Consider the following 17,389-nt stretch of genomic DNA (forward strand, 5'->3'; position numbering starts at 1 on the left):
TTTCAGTTTATTCTTTCTCATTTTCAACTGTCTCCCTAGACAGCTGATTGCTGGGAATTCACATGCCTTTTGGTTTTTGTTAGCTTTAAAACTGTAGCCACCTATCTTAAATTACACTCTAAAGTTAGCAGGGTCTGCTTGCCAATGGACACCTGAGAGATGGGGAAGTGAGGGAAAGAGGGGTGAATTCTTTATTCTTGGGTGCTACATCATCACTTGATCCTGCCTCTGAGTTATCGTTTGTACTTAAAAATTCCTTTATTTGCCATTAGAGGGAATAATTCTATAAAATGTATTCAATCAGGACACTTAGACACTTGACAACATTTTTGGCTACCATTTCATTTGGCTATCGTTACACAGTGGACTCACCTGCAGGTTTAACTAAGAGCATATCAAGATAGCCTTTAGCAGCACACCAAGTGTAATTAAAGAAAATTAACTTTAAAATGTGTATACATGTGAAAGAATATAACTTTTTTAAAGTATATGAAGATCTACTACTAAAGTACAATTATCACAGATTCTTAGAACTTTGTAGAAGAAAGGAACCTTAGCAATTAATGACCTCTTTTCAGCCTCTTTATTTATTTAATTTCTGACTCCATTGCAACATACTCAGTAACAATGGTTTGATGTAAGGAGTCTCACCTGGGAAGGACAAACATCTGTACCATAGCTTAAAAAGGTTCCCTTTCTCATTCTTTCTCACAGCAAGCTCATTCATTTTTAGAGACCATTTAGTGCTAATGGTTGATAAAAGTGATAGTGTGATTTATGGACTTTGTTTTTGTTTTTTTTAATGATTTATTTGTTTTATTTTAGAGAGACTGAGTGAAGGAGAGGAGTAGAGGGAGAGAGAGAATCTTAAGCAGGCTCCACACTCAGTGTGGACCCCAATGTGGGTTGATCCCACAACACTGGGATGGTGACCTGAGCTGAAATCAAGAATCAGACGCTCAGCCGATTGAACCACCCAGATGCCCCAAGACTTCTCTTGTTTTATTGACCAGACTATTGCTTCATCTTGATCTGAATGACAGAAGGCAGCCATCTACAGGGCCATGGAATACAAAACAAGTCCCCATCTGCAGAGAAATTGTGAGTACCTGTACATTGTTGAGTATCCTTTTCAACCCTATAATTAAATCCCACACTTCCTCTGCTATTATTATTTAGCATTCAATTAAAAGGTTTTTATTGCCTATTAGTATTAAAGTATTTGCAATATTATCAAAAGTCTAATGGGGCACCTGGCTAGCTCAGTCGGTAGAGCATGTGACTCTTGATCTCAGGGTTATAAGTTAGAGCCCCACGTTGAGTGGAGAGATTACTTAAAAAAAAAAAAAAAGCCTAAAATACTGTTAATCAATTAACAATTTTTACAATACGGTATCTGACTTTGATTGTTCAAAAGCTACTATCTGGGCTTTTGGTTTTTTAATTTTTTTTAAATATTTATTTTTGAGAGAGAGAGAGAGAGAGAGCAGGGGAGTGACAGAGAGAGACACACACACAGAATCTGAAGCAGGCTCGAGACTCTGAGCTGTCAGCACAGAGCTCAACATGGGGCTCAGACTGACGAACCGTGAGATCATGACCTCTTAACATACTGAGCCACACAGACTCTTAACATACTGAGCCACACAGGCGCCCTGTAATTTTCTTTTTCTTTTTTTTTTTTAATTTTTTTTTTAACGTTTATTTATTTTTGAGACAGAGAGAGACAGAGCATGAACGGGGGAGGGGCAGAGAGAGAGGGAGACAGAATCGGAAGCAGGCTCCAGGCTCTGAGCCATCAGCCCAGAGCCCGACGCGGGGCTCGAACTCACGGACTGTGAGATTGTGACCTGAGCTGAAGTCAGACGCTTAACCGACTGAGCCACCCAGGCGCCCTTTCTTTTTCTTTTTAAAAAATGTTTAGTTATTTATTTTGAGAGAGAGATATCGAGCAGGGGAGGGACAGAGAGAGAGGCAGAGAATCCCAAGCAGGCTCCACACTGTCAGTGCAGAGCCCAACGAGTGGCTCAACAAGGGGCTCAAACTCACAAATGGTGAGATCATGACCTGAGCCAAAATCAAGAGTTGGATGCTTAACCGACTGAGCCACCCAGGCACCCCTGGTTTTTTAAATTTTATCACACATATTCATGTAGAAAAGTTGCAAAATACAGCTGAACAAAAAGAGACAACAATTTTTCATAATCTCATCACCTATAGAAAATAGCATTTTCCCGTATATACTGCTCATATTCATTTTTGTCTTAAATAAGAATATTTTAAAATTTTTACCCAAATAGACTTGTTTCTACAAAGGTGAGCTTCTGAGAAACCAGCTTCCTTTGTGCAGACAGCAGATTCCGCACTAGAGGGAAGGAAATGGCTCATATCCTGGCTAACAGGGGATCATTGTTTCTCTATCAGAACTGGCATAAAGCCTTCTTCAGCCAGAAAGACAATTATGTGACAGAATCCAAGAGTTGGGCCTGCCTTAGGAGAAAATGGCTTAAAGACAAATTTTACTCACATATGGAGTTCGTTTGGTATTTTCCATGCCTTCTTTCTAATTATTAAAAGCCAGAAAAACTTGAGTTTAAATCCCAGCTATTCCTTACAAGCCAGGTAATGGTAGATGAGTTATGAAGCCCCTTTGCCACAATTTCTTCATCTGTTAAACAGGGACAGTAATAGTACCAACCTCACTGGGTTCTTGTAAAGACCAATGAGCTTACAGTGGTCTTACTGCCTGGCCTGCTGTAAGGTTTCAACAAATGTCGACAGCATTATTGTTGTAGTTGTGGATTGCCATGAGGATTATATGAAATACTCTATGTGAAATTCCTGCCACACTTAGGAATCATTATTACAATCCTTAGTATTGCAGGGAGGACTTGTTTTTAACCACCCACATTTCTTTTGGCAGCACCCTGGTTTTTTACTATACTCTGGTGCTATTCAATAGAACTTTCTATGATCACAGAAATGCTCCATAATCTGTGCTGTCCATTATAGCAGCCATTAGCCAAATGTAGCCATTGAGCTCTTGAAATGTGGCTAGTGCAACTGAGGGTTGAATTTTTAGTTTTAATTTTATTTAACTTTAATTTAAATAGCCACCCTAGCCTCCTGTTTCTCTCTGTTCCTACTCCTGTCTAATCACTTCAATTGCCTTTAGGCACAAAGCAAATCCATCTGTAGGGACTCTAGTGAATGTCTCCACAGTCATATTAAATTTTGAATAACGTCATTTTCTACATAGTGTGTTCTTGATAAATGATAAATTATACTCCCACCATTAATAATGTAAAAACAAACTGGATATGTTCACAATGTCAAGCTTCTCCACTAAGTCTGGCTTTCCACAGCATTTTGTAAACTTGCATGAGAAGAATTTAATAATCTTTTCAAAAAACATTTGGCAGCTTAGTTTAAAAGGCTGCTTTATCAAGCCCCATGTTGAGCATAGAGCTTACTTTAAAATGAATGAATGAATGAATGAATGAATAGCTGCTTTACAGATCTGGAATGAAAAGGGAGTACTTCTCCCTCACAGTACACAACAGGGTAATTCTTGATCTGTTCTGATTCTGTGTTGTTGTGTCAATTCTGTACTTTCCTGTGGACTTTTGCTCATAGTCACCTCTGAGCCTCAGGCTGACACCCTTCACCCACCACACCTGTTTGGTGTTGAGTCAAAACTTGACTAGGCTCCCCGAGAGCAGCCACTGAGTAACTCAGAGCCAATGGCTCACCCAGAGGTGAGTCCATAACTCATTTTCCAGGTTTCAGGGTCCCTGCTTCTCTTCCCTGTTATAAGGCCAATCTTAACTTCAGGTTCTAGATAAATCACCTGACCCTTATATCAAAGTAAAGCTATAAAACCAAAACCAGTTTTGGTTAGGTAAGCCTGGCTCTTCCCTCTCCTGGGGAAAGGCTGCCACCTGCTGTAATACATCAGCATTGGGCTTTTCCAAGGTCACTGAACAACTACTTCCTCTATTCAAATGAATGTATGCACAACCACACCTGCCTTCCCCTCCGGTGTGTCAAGAATGCAAAGAGGAGGGCAAACCATTAGGCATTCCAAAACTGAAGGGCAACAAAGCAAACTCATCCATATGAATGGTGCCCAGAAGGAATTGGCATCTCTCTCTGAATGTGAGAGCGTTCATTCCTCACCACTCAGCAGCACTATTTTTTCAAGTTAGCTCATAGCAACCTTCATAAAATCTCTGTTGTTAAGAGGCTTATTATTTCCTCGATCCTTCCAGTTCTATGTATCTTTATCTATTCTTCACAGCCCTAGAAAGTCTTTGGTAGGAGAAAGGATGAGAAGAGAATAAAAATTGATAGTTTATAGGGCAGTATCCCTGAGCCTTGTACTCTTTCTTCAAAAACCCTAAAACTCAATGAAATACTCTGTAGTCACGAGAACTGCTGCTGCTATACATGACATGGTTGAATCTTAGAAGCATAGTGTTAAGTGAAGTAAGCCAGACACCAAACAATAGAATAGATATTTATTATTTATTTGTATATAAATATATATATTTGTATGTAAATAAATATATATTTATATATATAAAGTTTGCAATGTAATTTTATGTATATAAAGTTCAAAAACAGGCAAAATTAAATGAAGCTGAGAGTGGTTAACTATGGGGGTGGGGTAGTGGTGGGATTTAGGACACACTACCCAGAAATGTGGCATCTTGGCGTAATGAATATTTTAAAAGCTGAAAGAATTCGAGAAAAAGAGCAGGAAGGTCACTCTGACCTCCCCCTCATCACTCCCCCTTCTCCACTGAAACAGGTCATAAAACTCATGTGACAAGTGCCCTCCCTATACCCGGAGGAAAGATTCATCCTTATCTAGGAAGACAAGGAGATGCCAAGAAGAATTCTAAGAAATGGGCCTTGCTAAGTTTCTCCCAGTTCACTGTAATTACTTCATACTCCTTAACCTATCATAGTCCTCCATAACTGTCCAGTCTTCAGCAAACCCAGCATAAAAATACATAGCTCTGTTTCCTTGGGTCTTTACTTCCTTATGAAGGCTTCAATAAGTCATGTAAAACTTCTATTAAATAAATTTTTATGTTTTTCTCCTGTTAATCTGTCCTTATAAGTTTTTTTTTTTTTTTAATGTTTATTCATTTTTGAGAGACAGAGTGTGAGCGGGGGAGAGGCAGAAAGAGGGGCAGACACAGAATCAAAGCAGGCTCCAGGCTCTGAGCTGTCAGCACAGAGCCTGACATGGGGCTCTAACTCACAAACCATGAGATCATGCCTTGAGCCCAAGTCAGATGCTTAACAGACTGAGCCACCCAGGCGCCCCTGTCTTTGTAAGTTTAATTTTCAGACCCAGTCAGGTACCCTAAGAGGGTAGAGGAAAACCTTTTCTTCACCTTCAGCAGTAATCTGGAAAGGACATAAAGGGACTCCTGGAGTATTTGCAATGTTCTATTTTTTGACATGAGATATAGTTACACGTTTTCATTTTGTGAAAATTAGTTGAGCAATGAATTTTAAGGCATGTATGATACACATCAATAAAAAAATCCTTACTTGTTAAAGAAACTAAAGTATTCATGAGTAAAATAATATGATACCTGAGATTTTTTTTTCCTTAGAAAACTTCAGAAAAATAACTGGGTATGGGATAGATGAAACAAAAATATAGAATTTTTTAAAAAAAATTTTTTTACATTTATTTATTTTTGAGAAACAGAGTGAGACAAAGCGTGAGTAGGGGAGGGGCAGAGAGAGAAGGAGACACAGAATCTGAAGCAGGCTCTAGGCTCTGAGCTGTCAGTGCAGAGCCTGATGCGGGGCTTGAACCCATGAACTGTGAGATCATGACCTGAGCCGAAGTCAGACGCTCAACCGACTGAGCCACCAGGTGCCCCAAAAATATAGAATTTAATAATTTGTTAAGCTGTAGGATAGATACATGAAAGTACATTATTCTATTTTCTCTCCTTTTGTGTATTTGAATGTTTGTATAATAAAAAGGTTTTAAAAATCATGGGTGAAATTTTAATCTTACTGTAGAGAACAACATAAAACCCAAAGTCATAAATGGGAAAAAACGATGAGGCTTCCACATCCATTCCAGCCCCTTCCTTCCATTGTAAAGGCTGTAAAATAAGATGCTGGCTTTGCTAGCCCCCTGGCATTGAGCCCCTATGTGACCTAATGCTAGTAACCGAGGTGCAGGCAGAAATCATACATTATAGCTACATAAATAAATAATACAAATCAAAATAACAGTGAGGTATCTTTTTTCACCTGTTGGATTGATAAAGATCAAAGAGATTGTTAATACAAAATGTCGACAGTTTGAGAACACAGTAGTTGTTTTTCACTATTGGTGGAAATCTAAGTTTATATAAAATATTATGAAAGGGTAATTTGGAAGTATCTATCAAAATTCTCCTGAAAGCAAAAGCAACATTTAAGTGGTAAGAGTAGGCATGGATTTGTCATGATGACCATCGGATGTTATATGGAAGTGTTGAATCACTATTTTGTACACCTGAAACTAATATAACACCGTATGTTAACTAACTGGAATTAAAATAAAAACCGAAACTAAAAAAAAATTTTTTTAAGTGGGCAGAGAGGGGTGCCTGTGTGGTTCAGTTGGTTAAGCTTCCGACCTTTGATTTCAGCTCAGGTCATGATCTCAAAGTTCATGAGATCAAGCTCCATGTTGTGATGACAGCATGAAGCCTGCTTAGGATCCTCTTTCTCTCTTTCTCTCTCCTCTCTCTCTCTCTCTCTCTGCCCCTCCCCCTGCTCATATGCACACATGTGTGCATCCTCTCTCTCTCTCTCTCTCAAAATAAATAAATAAACTTAAAAAGAGTGGGCATGGAAAGGAGGCAACAGTTATAAGAGTCTATGTAGAATCAAAGTTAGTTAATTATATGACTGACTAACTATGGAGAAAAGGCTCCAAAATTCCTAAGGATAGTAACAGAAATAGGGAGTCAGGAGGAGACACTTGTGTGGTGGAGGAGATAAACTTTCTTTTTCTCCTACCTACTGGCAAAGATTTTTTTTTAATTTTTTTATGTTTATTTATTTTTGAAAGAGAGAGAGACAAAGTGCAAGTAGGGCAGGGGCAGAGAAAGAGAGGGAGACACAGAATCCGAAGCAGGCTCCAGGCTCTGAGCTGTCAGCACAGAGCCTGACATGGGGCTCGAACTCACGAACTGCAAGATCATGACCTGAGCCAAAGTTGGACGCGTAACTGACTGAGCCACCCAGGTGCCCCGAAGATTTTCAAAAATAACTTAGTTTGGCAAAGTTGTAGAGAAATGGATACTTGTCATATGGTGTCCATATAAGTGATTACAACTTCTGGAAGACAATTTTACAGTATATAGCAAAAACCTAAAAAATGTTAGGCTTATTAAGCCATCAATTCCAATTCTACCTGAAGAATGTACGTAAACATTTCTTACTTAATTTTTTCCCATCAAAGTCCTATATGGACATGCTACTAAAAAAATTAATTATTTTAAAACACATATAAGGATGCAGTGGGACCTCTGCTCCATCTCGTATCCATGCTGCTTTTGAGAGGCTACCACTTTCAACCTCTAGCTACTTTATCTATCATTGATCTCTTTGTGTTTAAATAATTTGTTAGCTCAGCTATTTCTTCTTTCCTTCCTTTTCTTTCCTTCCTTCTTTTTTTTGGGGGGGGGGGAGGATAGTTGATGCACAATGTTTCTTTAGTTTCAGATGTATAACATAGTGATCCAACAAGTTTATACATTATGCTGTGCTCACAAGTGTCCCTGCTATCTGTCACCATACAACGCTATTACAGTATCATTGATATATTCCTTATGCTGTGCCTTTTATTCCTTTTACTTTTTCATTCCATAACTGGGAGCCTGTATCTCCTATTCCCCTTCACCCATTTTGTCTGACCCCCTCCACATCTCCCCTCTGGTAACCATGAGTTTGTTCTCTGTATTTATAGGTCTGATTCTGCTTTTGTTTGTTTATGTGTTTGTTGGTTGTTTTAGATTCCACTTGAGTGAAGTCACATGGTATTTGTTTTTCTCATATGACCTATTTCACTTAACATAATACCCTCTAGGTCCATCGATGTTGTCTCAAATGGCACAATCTCATCCTTTCTTAAGGCTACATAATGTTCCATTGTGTGTATGTATGTGTATATATATACACCATATCTCCCTTATCTATTCATCTATTCAATGGACACTTAGGTTGCTCCCATATGTTGGCTATTGTAAATACTGCTACAATAAATATAGGGGTGAATATATCTTTTCAAGTTAGTGTTTTTATTTCCTTCAGGTAAATGCCCAATAGTGGAATTATTGGATCATATAGTATTTCTAGTTTTAATGTTTTGAGGAAACTTTATACAGTTTTCAACAGAGGCTGTACCTATTTACATTCCCACCTGTAGTGCCTGAGGATTCCTTTTTGTCTATACCTCTATATCTCTATCTCTATATCCTATATCTCTATATCCTCTCTCTATCTCTATCTATATATATAGATATATATCTATATCTCTATATTCTCTATATCCTCTCTATATCCTTTTTCTCTATATCCTCACCAACACTTGTTTTTTCTTGTGTTTTTTATTTTAGTCATTCTGATAGGTGTGAGGTGATATCTCATTGTGGTTTTGATTTGTGTTTCCCTAATGACTAGTGATGTTGAACATCTTTTCATGTGTCTGTTGGCCATCTGTATGTCTTCTTTGGAAAAATTTCTGCTCAAGTCCTCTGCCCACTTTTTAATTGTATTGCTTATTGTTGTTGGTGGTGGTGGTGTTTTGGTGTTGAGTTGTATAAGTTCTTTATATATTTTGGATATTAACCCCTTATTGGATATGCCACTTGCAAATATCTTCTCCCATTCAGAAGTTTACCTTTTGTTTTGTTGATGGTTTCCTTTGCTGTGCAAAAGCTTTTTATTTTGATGTAGTCCCAATAGTTTATTTTTGCTTTTGTTTCCCTTGCCTTAGGAGACATGTCTAGTAAAATGTTGCTATGGCTAATGTCAGAGAAGTTACTGCTGTTTTTTCCTAGGATTTTTATGGTTTCAGATCTCTCATTTAGGTCTTTACTGTTCAGCTATTTTTTGATTTATCAACTGAAAACATCCTGTTATGATAGTTGAGGATTTAGCTCTTTCCCACCTCCTCCCACTATGGTTTTATCGTAATCTTTAAATGTCACATAGCAAAACTTTTTGGCAAAATCATCTTAAAGTAAAAATGTGATTAATTCAGTAGTCAATATTTACATAATTATGAATATAAAGACTTCCAAGTGTCAAATGGCTAGCAATATATTTTTTCAAACCTACAAACACAAAACCAGGAAACCATTTATTGGTTCTTTTTTTTTTTTTTTTTCAAAAAAAAAATCCCTGTCCTCTTTTTTTTTTATTTTATTAAAGTATAGTTAATGCACAATGTTACATCAGGTTACAGCAGAGTGATTTGACAAGTCTATGCTATGCTCACCACAAGTGTGATGATGCTCACCATCTGTCCCTCTGTCCCCTTGATCTATCTAATCAGCACTGGCTGTGCCCTTGGCTTTGAGGCTCCAGGACTTCATCTCTCATCCTCTAGCTCAGCTCTCCCATTTTCTGCACTCTGTCTTCTTTCTCAGCTGACTCTTATATCTCTTAAAGGTCTTTATTCCTCCTTCACTCTGTATTAGCGGTTGGATATAAAATTCTTAGCAAAACACAATTTCACTTCAGAATGTTGAAGATAGTATTCCATCATGTTTCTAGAATGGAATGATCCTGTTGAGAACCCTAAAGTTATTGTTTCTCCTTCTTCTTCTTTTTTTTAATGGTTTGTTTCCCCTTCATTTTGATGCGATCATTTTCCCCCCTTTAGAAGCTTTAATGATCCTTAATCTCAGTGCTCTGATATTTCATCATGTCCATGTAATAGGTCTTTTTCATTCATTGGGCTGTATCTTTCAACCTAGAGATTCATGTTCTTCAGATCAGATCAGTTTTCTTGGATTTTGTCTGTAATTTTTTCCTCCTTCATTTTTGTTCTATACTCTCTGGAACTCTGGATGAAAAATGGAATTTCTGCTTGATGTTTGTTAAGTTTCTTACATTTTCCCCTTATTTTCCATCTCTTTGTCTTCTTGTTTGACTTTCTGGGAGGTATCTTCAGTGTTCTCCTAAACTTCTTTTGGATTTTTTTTATTTCAGTGGTTATATTTTTAATTTTCTTTTCTTTCTTTCTTTCTTTAGGTAATCTCTATGCCCAATACAGGGCTTGAACTCACAACCCCAAGGTCAAGAGTTGCACTCTCTACCCACTGAGCCAGCCAGGTGTCCTTATATTTTTCATTTTCAAATGCTTTTTTAAAAAAGGTTTTTTTCTTCTACGTCTCACATCATGTCTGTTTCCTCTGAGTTCTTTTTTTGTTTGTTTGTTACCTCTGACATTGTGGAGTTTTCTTAATTTTCTGGTGATTCTTGGGTCTCTGTTCTTTTTGTGCATGAGAAGAATCAACTAAGAAAGTAAATTGAAAGCCCTTGCCAGGATGAGGAGGCAGGTCGAATGGTGGGCTTCTGTGGCTGATCATTTGGTACACTAGCCTTTTTACTGGCTGATTACCAAATGTCAGTATGTGAAAATATTTTTTTCTGAGGGTATTTAGTTTCTCCATTAAAGAATTCTCCATTCTCCTGTCTTAAACATTTTGTGAGCAAAGTATAGAAATGGACTTGAGTAACATTGACGTTATTACTACATACCGAATTTGTTTGTATATTTAGGTTGGTGCAATCAAGGAAATTCAGGTTACATGTGTGTAACATGTACACCCACATTAAATAAATCATCTGGAAATACATATACCAAAAATTTTAAATTGTTATCTCTTAGTGTGGGTTCATAAGTGATTTTCATTTTCTTCTTTTTACAAAATTAATACGTAATTTTTAAGATTATTTAAGTTAAACTAAATCATAAGAAACAAGCCAAGTTTTAATGTTTATTTGTTTTTAAGAGAGAGAGACAGAGCACAAACAAAGGAGGGGCAGAGAGAGAGAAGGAGACACAGAATCTGAAGCAGGCTCCAGACTCTGAGCTGTCCGCACAGAGCCCAACACAGGGCCCGAACCCACGAACTGTGAGATCATGACCTGAGCTGAAGTCAGATGCTTTACCAGCTGAGCCACCAGGCACCCAAAACAAGCCAATTTTTTAAAAGGACAAAACATTTCAACAGATATTTTACCAAAGAAGATATATAGATAGCAAATAAGTACATGCAAAGATACACAATATCTTTGGTCATTAGGGAAATACAAATTAAAACTACAGTGAAATACCACTACGCACTCACTAGAATGGCTTTTGAAAACTAAACTTATAGTAGGGGCATCTGGTTGGTTCAGTCAGTAGAGTATACAACTCTTGATCTCAGGGTCATGAGTTTGAGCCCCATGTTGGGTATAGAGTTTATTTAAAAATAAACAGATGCTCGTGAGTGGCTCAGTTGGTTAAGCGACCAACTCTTGATTTTGACTCAGGTCATGATTTCATGGTTCATGAGTTCAAGCCCTACGGTGGGCTCTGTGCTGACAGCGTGGAGCCTGCTTGGGATTCTCTCTCTCTGCCCCTCCCCTACTCATGCTCTCTTTCTCTCTCACTCTCAAAATAAATAAATAAACATAAATAAAAATAAAAACAAAGCTTACATTACCTAGTGCTGGTTAGGATGCTAGTTAGAGCAGTTCTTTTTTTTTTTTCTTTTTTTTTTTAATGTTTATTTTTGAGAGAGAAAGAGACAGAGTGCGAGTGGGGGAGGGGCAGAGAGAGGGAGATACAGAATCTGAAGCAGCTTTCAGGCTCTGAGCTGTCAGCGCAGAGCCTGACACGGGGCTCGAACCCATGAACTATAAGATCATGACCTGAGCCAAAGCCGGATGCTTAACTGACTAAGCCACCTAGGTGCCCCTAGAACAATTCTTATACATTATAAATGGGGATGCAAATGCAGCAACTTTGGAATGCAGTTTGGCAGTTTTTACGAAGTTACACACTTACCATATGACCACCATAATCCCACTCCTAGCTAGATATTTATCCAAGATAAATAAAAGTATATGTTCACACAAAAATCTGTTCGTGAGTATTTATAACAGGTTTATTCACAATAGCCCAAACCTGGAAACAACCCAAATCTCCTTCAACTGTAATACTTCTATACCGTGGAATGAAGCTCAGCAATCAAAACAAGTGAACTATTGATACCTCAACAATATGGATGAATCTCAAATGCATTATGCTAAGTGAAAGATGCCAGACTCAAAAGGCTTTATATTTTCTGATTTTCTTTATATTTTCTGTCTGTTAGATGACATTCTGGAAAAGGCAAAACTATAGGAACAGAGAACAGATTGGTGGTTACCAAGGATTTGGGGCAAGGGGATGGAATAACAAAGGGACAGCATGAGGGAATTTTCTGAATGATGGCACTGTTCTGTCTCTTGATTATGTGACTCTCTGCTTTTGTCAAAATTTATAATGCTATGCATCGAAAGAGTGACTTTTATTGTGTGTAAATAAATATTTTAAATATATTAAACTATCCCTTTGTGTTGACACCAAAACAAAATAAATAAGGAGGAGTTAAGCATTTCAAAAGGATCCTATACATGCTTCCACTAAATAGCAAGACTCCTCTGGCATTAAAATATAATTAAATGTATAGGGGCAGTTAGGTGGCTCAGTTGATTAAGCATCCAACTTTGTCTCAAGTCATGATCTAGTGGTTTGTGAGTTTAAGCCCCACATCCTGCTTGCTGCTGTCGGCTTCAGATCCTCTGCTCCTCTCTCTCTGCCTCTCTCCTGCTCTAAATACATACATACATATATAACAACATATATACATTAAAAAATAAAATATAATTAAATTTATAAAATTAATTCATATGAAGATTTTAGAACATATCTATAGTATGTTGTCTGAATATTAGCAATTCTTAGCCCATGAAGCCGTAAGAATTGCATCTTTTGCCCTTGAAAAGATAAGACGTTGGTCAAAGAGAATCTGGATAAGACACAGTTACATCAATGCAACTCCATCCCTACTATCTCATTCATTAAATATATGTTTATATGGGGCACCTGGGTGGCTCGATCAGTTAAGTGTTCTACTTCAGCTCGGGTCACGATCTTATGGTTCGTGAGTTCAAGCCCGGCATCATGCTCTGTGCTGACAGCTCAGAGCCTGGAGCCTGTTTCAGATTCTGTGTCTCCCTCTCTCTCTGCCCCTCCCCTACTCATGCTCTGTCTCTGTCTCTCTCTCTCTCTCTCTCTCAAAAAATAAATAAACATTAAAAAATTAAAAACACATGTTTATAATTATTTACAAATATTTGTTGGTTGCTTACTAATAAGGAAGAGATGATAATGTAGAAAATACAGAGACAAATCATAAGTCTTATGCTTAAGGTCCAGTAGGGGAGACAAACCACGTAATGTATACCTATATTACAAAGCAGAAAATGACTAGTGTGGCATGAAGTGTGGAAGAGGGATAAAGAGTAGAGGTTTGTTTTTTCTTAGTAGTGAGGTCAGAGATCACTTCTGGAGTTTGTATATATAGAGCTGGGGGTGGGGAGTGTTAGAAAGGGCCCAGGGAAGGTAAATCAAAGAATGGAGAAAAACAAAACAAAATTAAAAGAAACCCAGAGGTTTTTTTTTTTACAAATATGAGAAATAGCTGTGAACACACCAGCTATCATCCTTATCATTGTCATCATCATCTAAACAGATTTGTCATATTGACTGTTTTGCTCACCACACTAATTTGCTGCCAACCTTATTTATTATAATAGCTATTCTTGTATTCTTCCAGTAGAATTTTCAGTGTTAGCTGCAAGTTCCTGTGTTCTAATCACTGGAAACTTGGTTTTGTTGAGTTTGTCATTAAATGTTAATAAGTATGATTACTCAGTTTAAAATAATACATCTTACTTCAGCCTTTTTCTCCATTCCTGCCTTTGCCATTGCAAATGGTACCCCTTAAAAATGCTGCATGAAATCATTTATTTCTCTGGTATTTCCATTATTATTAAACTTCATTTTAAATTATGTTGTTCTTGTCTCTTTCAACCAGATTAAAAGGATGAGCAGATCAATTTTCACATGCCCTCTGTAACTGGAATTTTTAGTACTTCAATCATGTCCCTTTATATTCTTTTCACTTTTGCAGGCTAAGTAATCACATTGTGTCAGTTGGTGCAGTGAAACTTGAAACCTGATCAGTGAAGAAGCTTGCAATTTAACAGAAAACAAGGCATACCAGGATCTTCTGCTCCAGATATACTTTGAGGATTCTAGTCTCTTTTTGAAAATGCCCTGACATTCCTGGTTAGTTTAGTTGTTACAATTCTTGCCCTAAACAAGTTTGTAAAGTTGTTGTTTTTTAAGGAATATTATACTTAACAACTCCTAGGCAACTCACTGTATAGTCTTATAACACTGCTTAACCATACATAATTTGTGGAAAATGACATGTGCTGGGTAAATGACTTTTCTGGCTAAGCCCTTTTATCTTTCTCTTTGCATGACTCGGAATTTTGAGTTGCTTCATTTCTAGAAATGATGCCATTATTGAGAGGAAGACACATGCTGCTAGTTGCTGTTTTGAACACACCCTTGACAATGTTTTGGTATTGTTGTCATTTGTCTTTTTTTACTAAGGACAAATAAGGACAAGTTCCCTCCCCCCCCCGCCCCCTGCCCTGTGTGTGTGTGTGTGTGTATATATGTGTGTGTGTGTGTGATTGGAAATGGCAGTTAATGCCAGTTAATTGGGTCTGGTTAATTTGAGGTTTCACTGTTAGCAGACCAAATTATCTCAGCTCTAGAAACACCCGAAATAAATTCCCTTATTTTTCTTCTCATAGTCACTAGTCCTTCTAAACTAAATATTATTCACAAAGCTGTATCTTTCAACTCTTTGTGAAACCATGCCATTAACAGCTATCAAAAGCCTCTTCTATACTTCAGTTTGCCAATTCAATAGCTGGTGGTTCTGAATGCGTAAAATCCCCTTGAATGTCAAGAGAGAACACAGGCTATGGGATATGAGGAGGATATGGGATATGAGGGCACATTTGATAGCGATTTGCACAGTCATAAGCCCTAGACAGTAAGGAAAATGGGTGGCATACCAAAAAGGCACTAGTATCAGCATTAATTCCTCAAAATTCTTTTAAGTTTACCATGCACAAGCCACGGAGAAGACAAACCATCATGTAGTAGTCTACTATGGAAACTAAGAGGTCCACTAAAAGGGGTGCCTATCTGGCTCAGTCAGAAGAGCTGTGACTCCTGATCTTGGGGTTGTGGGTTCAAGCCCCACATTGGGTGTAGAGATTACCTAAAAAAAAAAATTAAAAAAAGAAGAAGAGGTCCACTAATAGCTTGAATGGGAGCTAGTATGTCATAAATACCATGTTCATGGTTCAGGAAATAAATGATATGACATTTAATAAAAGAGATGACATCTGAGTTGATTTTTGAAGAAGGGATAAGATTTGAATAGGTGAAGGAAAACCAAGTCTGTTCAGGGGTAGTAAGGAAAGATGCATGAGGTGAATAATGACACAAAGGCTTAGACAGGCAGGTAGGATCAAATTAGGGAAAACTTTTGCAAGTCACAGTTTGAACCTCATTCCAAATAAATGAACGTTTTCAACCAAGTCATTGGCCAAGAGCCCAGACTTTGGCATTAGATAGATTGAAGCCCAAATCCTGATTCCACTTACTTTGTGTGATCTTGAGCAAGTCACTTACCCTACCTCTCCAAGCAGCAGGTTAATAATCTCTATCTCACAAGGCTGTTATCAGGATTAAATGCAATTGAAACATAAAACATTCATTCAGAAAATATTTATTGACCCTCCACCATGTATGTCCCAGGCAATGAGCTTTGTACTGGTGATACAGAGATAATGGCCAAAACCCTGTCCTCAAGGAACTCATGAGGCAATGGAAAAGACAGGTAAATAAACAGAAAATTACAATACAGTGTAAGTGAGCAAAATTAGAGGAACTAAGTAACTCAGATCAGAGAAGAGGATGGTAAAGAAAGCTTACAGGGGAAGCTGTCCCTTAGGCACCTGAAAGTAGCCTCTTAGAGGTGAACTGAAATACAAGTCATTTTGCAAGGTCTGATTATTTTTATTAATGACATTACATTGTAGTTTCTATCAAAAACAAACAAAACTCTAAATGGATTTTTGTTATTTTTTGTTTAGTTGGTTGTTTTGGGCTTATTTCTTTTCTTCTTTTTGTTATTTAATTTAATTTAATTTAATTTAATTTAATTTAATTTTAATCCCAGTATAATGAACATATGGTGCTATATTAATTTCAGGTATACAATATGGTGATTCAACGATTCCATACATTACCCAGTGCTCATCACAAGTGAACTCCTTAGTCCCAATCACCTGTTCTATCCATCCCCCCTCCACCTCCCCTCTGGTAACCATCAGTTTGTTCTCTGTAGCTAAAGGTCTGTTTCTTGGTTTGTCTCTCTCTTTCTCTTTATTTCCTTTGCTCATTTTGTTTGTTTCTTAAATTCCACCTATGAGTGAAATAATTTGGTATTTGTCTTTCTCTGACTGACTTATTTCACTTAGCATTATACTCTGTGGTTCCATCCCTGTTGTTGCAAATGGCAGGATTTCATTCTCTTTTATGGCTGAATAATATCCCATTGTATATACATACCACATCTCCTTTATCCATTTATCTGTTGGTGGATACTTGGGCTGCTTCCATAATTTGGTTTTTATAAATAATATTGCTATAAACATAGGATATTTACCCAAAAAATACAAAACCAGTGATTTAAAGGGATATTTTTTTGGGCTTATTACCACAGAAAAGTGGTAAGGGAGAGTACCCTATTTCTCAGCTAACAAAAGGTAAGAACAGAGTCCATTTGAATCACATTAGCAGTGCAAGAAACAAGCCTGAAGCATGTGTGATAAAATTAAAGAGATTAAGGGGAAGTTGGCCTAACACAAAGTAGCAAATCTGGGCTTTCACTTTTAGGAGACCCATTGTGGAAATTTGCTGGGTTTTCAGCCTATATTTATTTCCTCTTCTGAAATGGTGCCCCAGTTTTGTTTTGTTTTTTTTGTTTTTTGTTTTTTGGTTTTTTTTCTGGGGAACCACATCTTTGCTCATTCTTATTTTATGTGTTCTGGTTAAATGGACTCCATTTCATTCTGGCTTCAGGATTGACTATGATTCAGGTCCAGCTAGTTAGAGCCTCACACTGGTCACGGTGTTTGAATGGATGTATCATCACCC

General features: G+C 37.4%; 1 protein-coding gene across 10 annotated transcripts in view; it reads left to right on the top strand.

Annotated features, from left to right (window-relative positions):
* VPS54 (VPS54 subunit of GARP complex) overlaps positions 1-17,389 on the top strand; it is a 189,939-nt gene that overhangs the window by 18,952 nt on the left and 153,598 nt on the right. For 9 of the 10 annotated variants that reach the window (XR_009248588.1, XM_058683940.1, XM_058683932.1 and 6 more), the window contains 2 exons: positions 826-1,101; positions 14,271-14,428. The gene's annotated coding sequence lies outside the window, so the exon portion shown is untranslated. The remainder of the gene's footprint in view (positions 1-825; positions 1,102-14,270; positions 14,429-17,389) is intronic. The other variant, XM_058683930.1, reaches the window with a different exon arrangement.

The sequence above is a fragment of the Neofelis nebulosa genome, chromosome 9 (genome assembly GCF_028018385.1).
Source record: "Neofelis nebulosa isolate mNeoNeb1 chromosome 9, mNeoNeb1.pri, whole genome shotgun sequence".
NCBI classification, from domain to species: domain Eukaryota; kingdom Metazoa; phylum Chordata; class Mammalia; order Carnivora; family Felidae; genus Neofelis; species Neofelis nebulosa.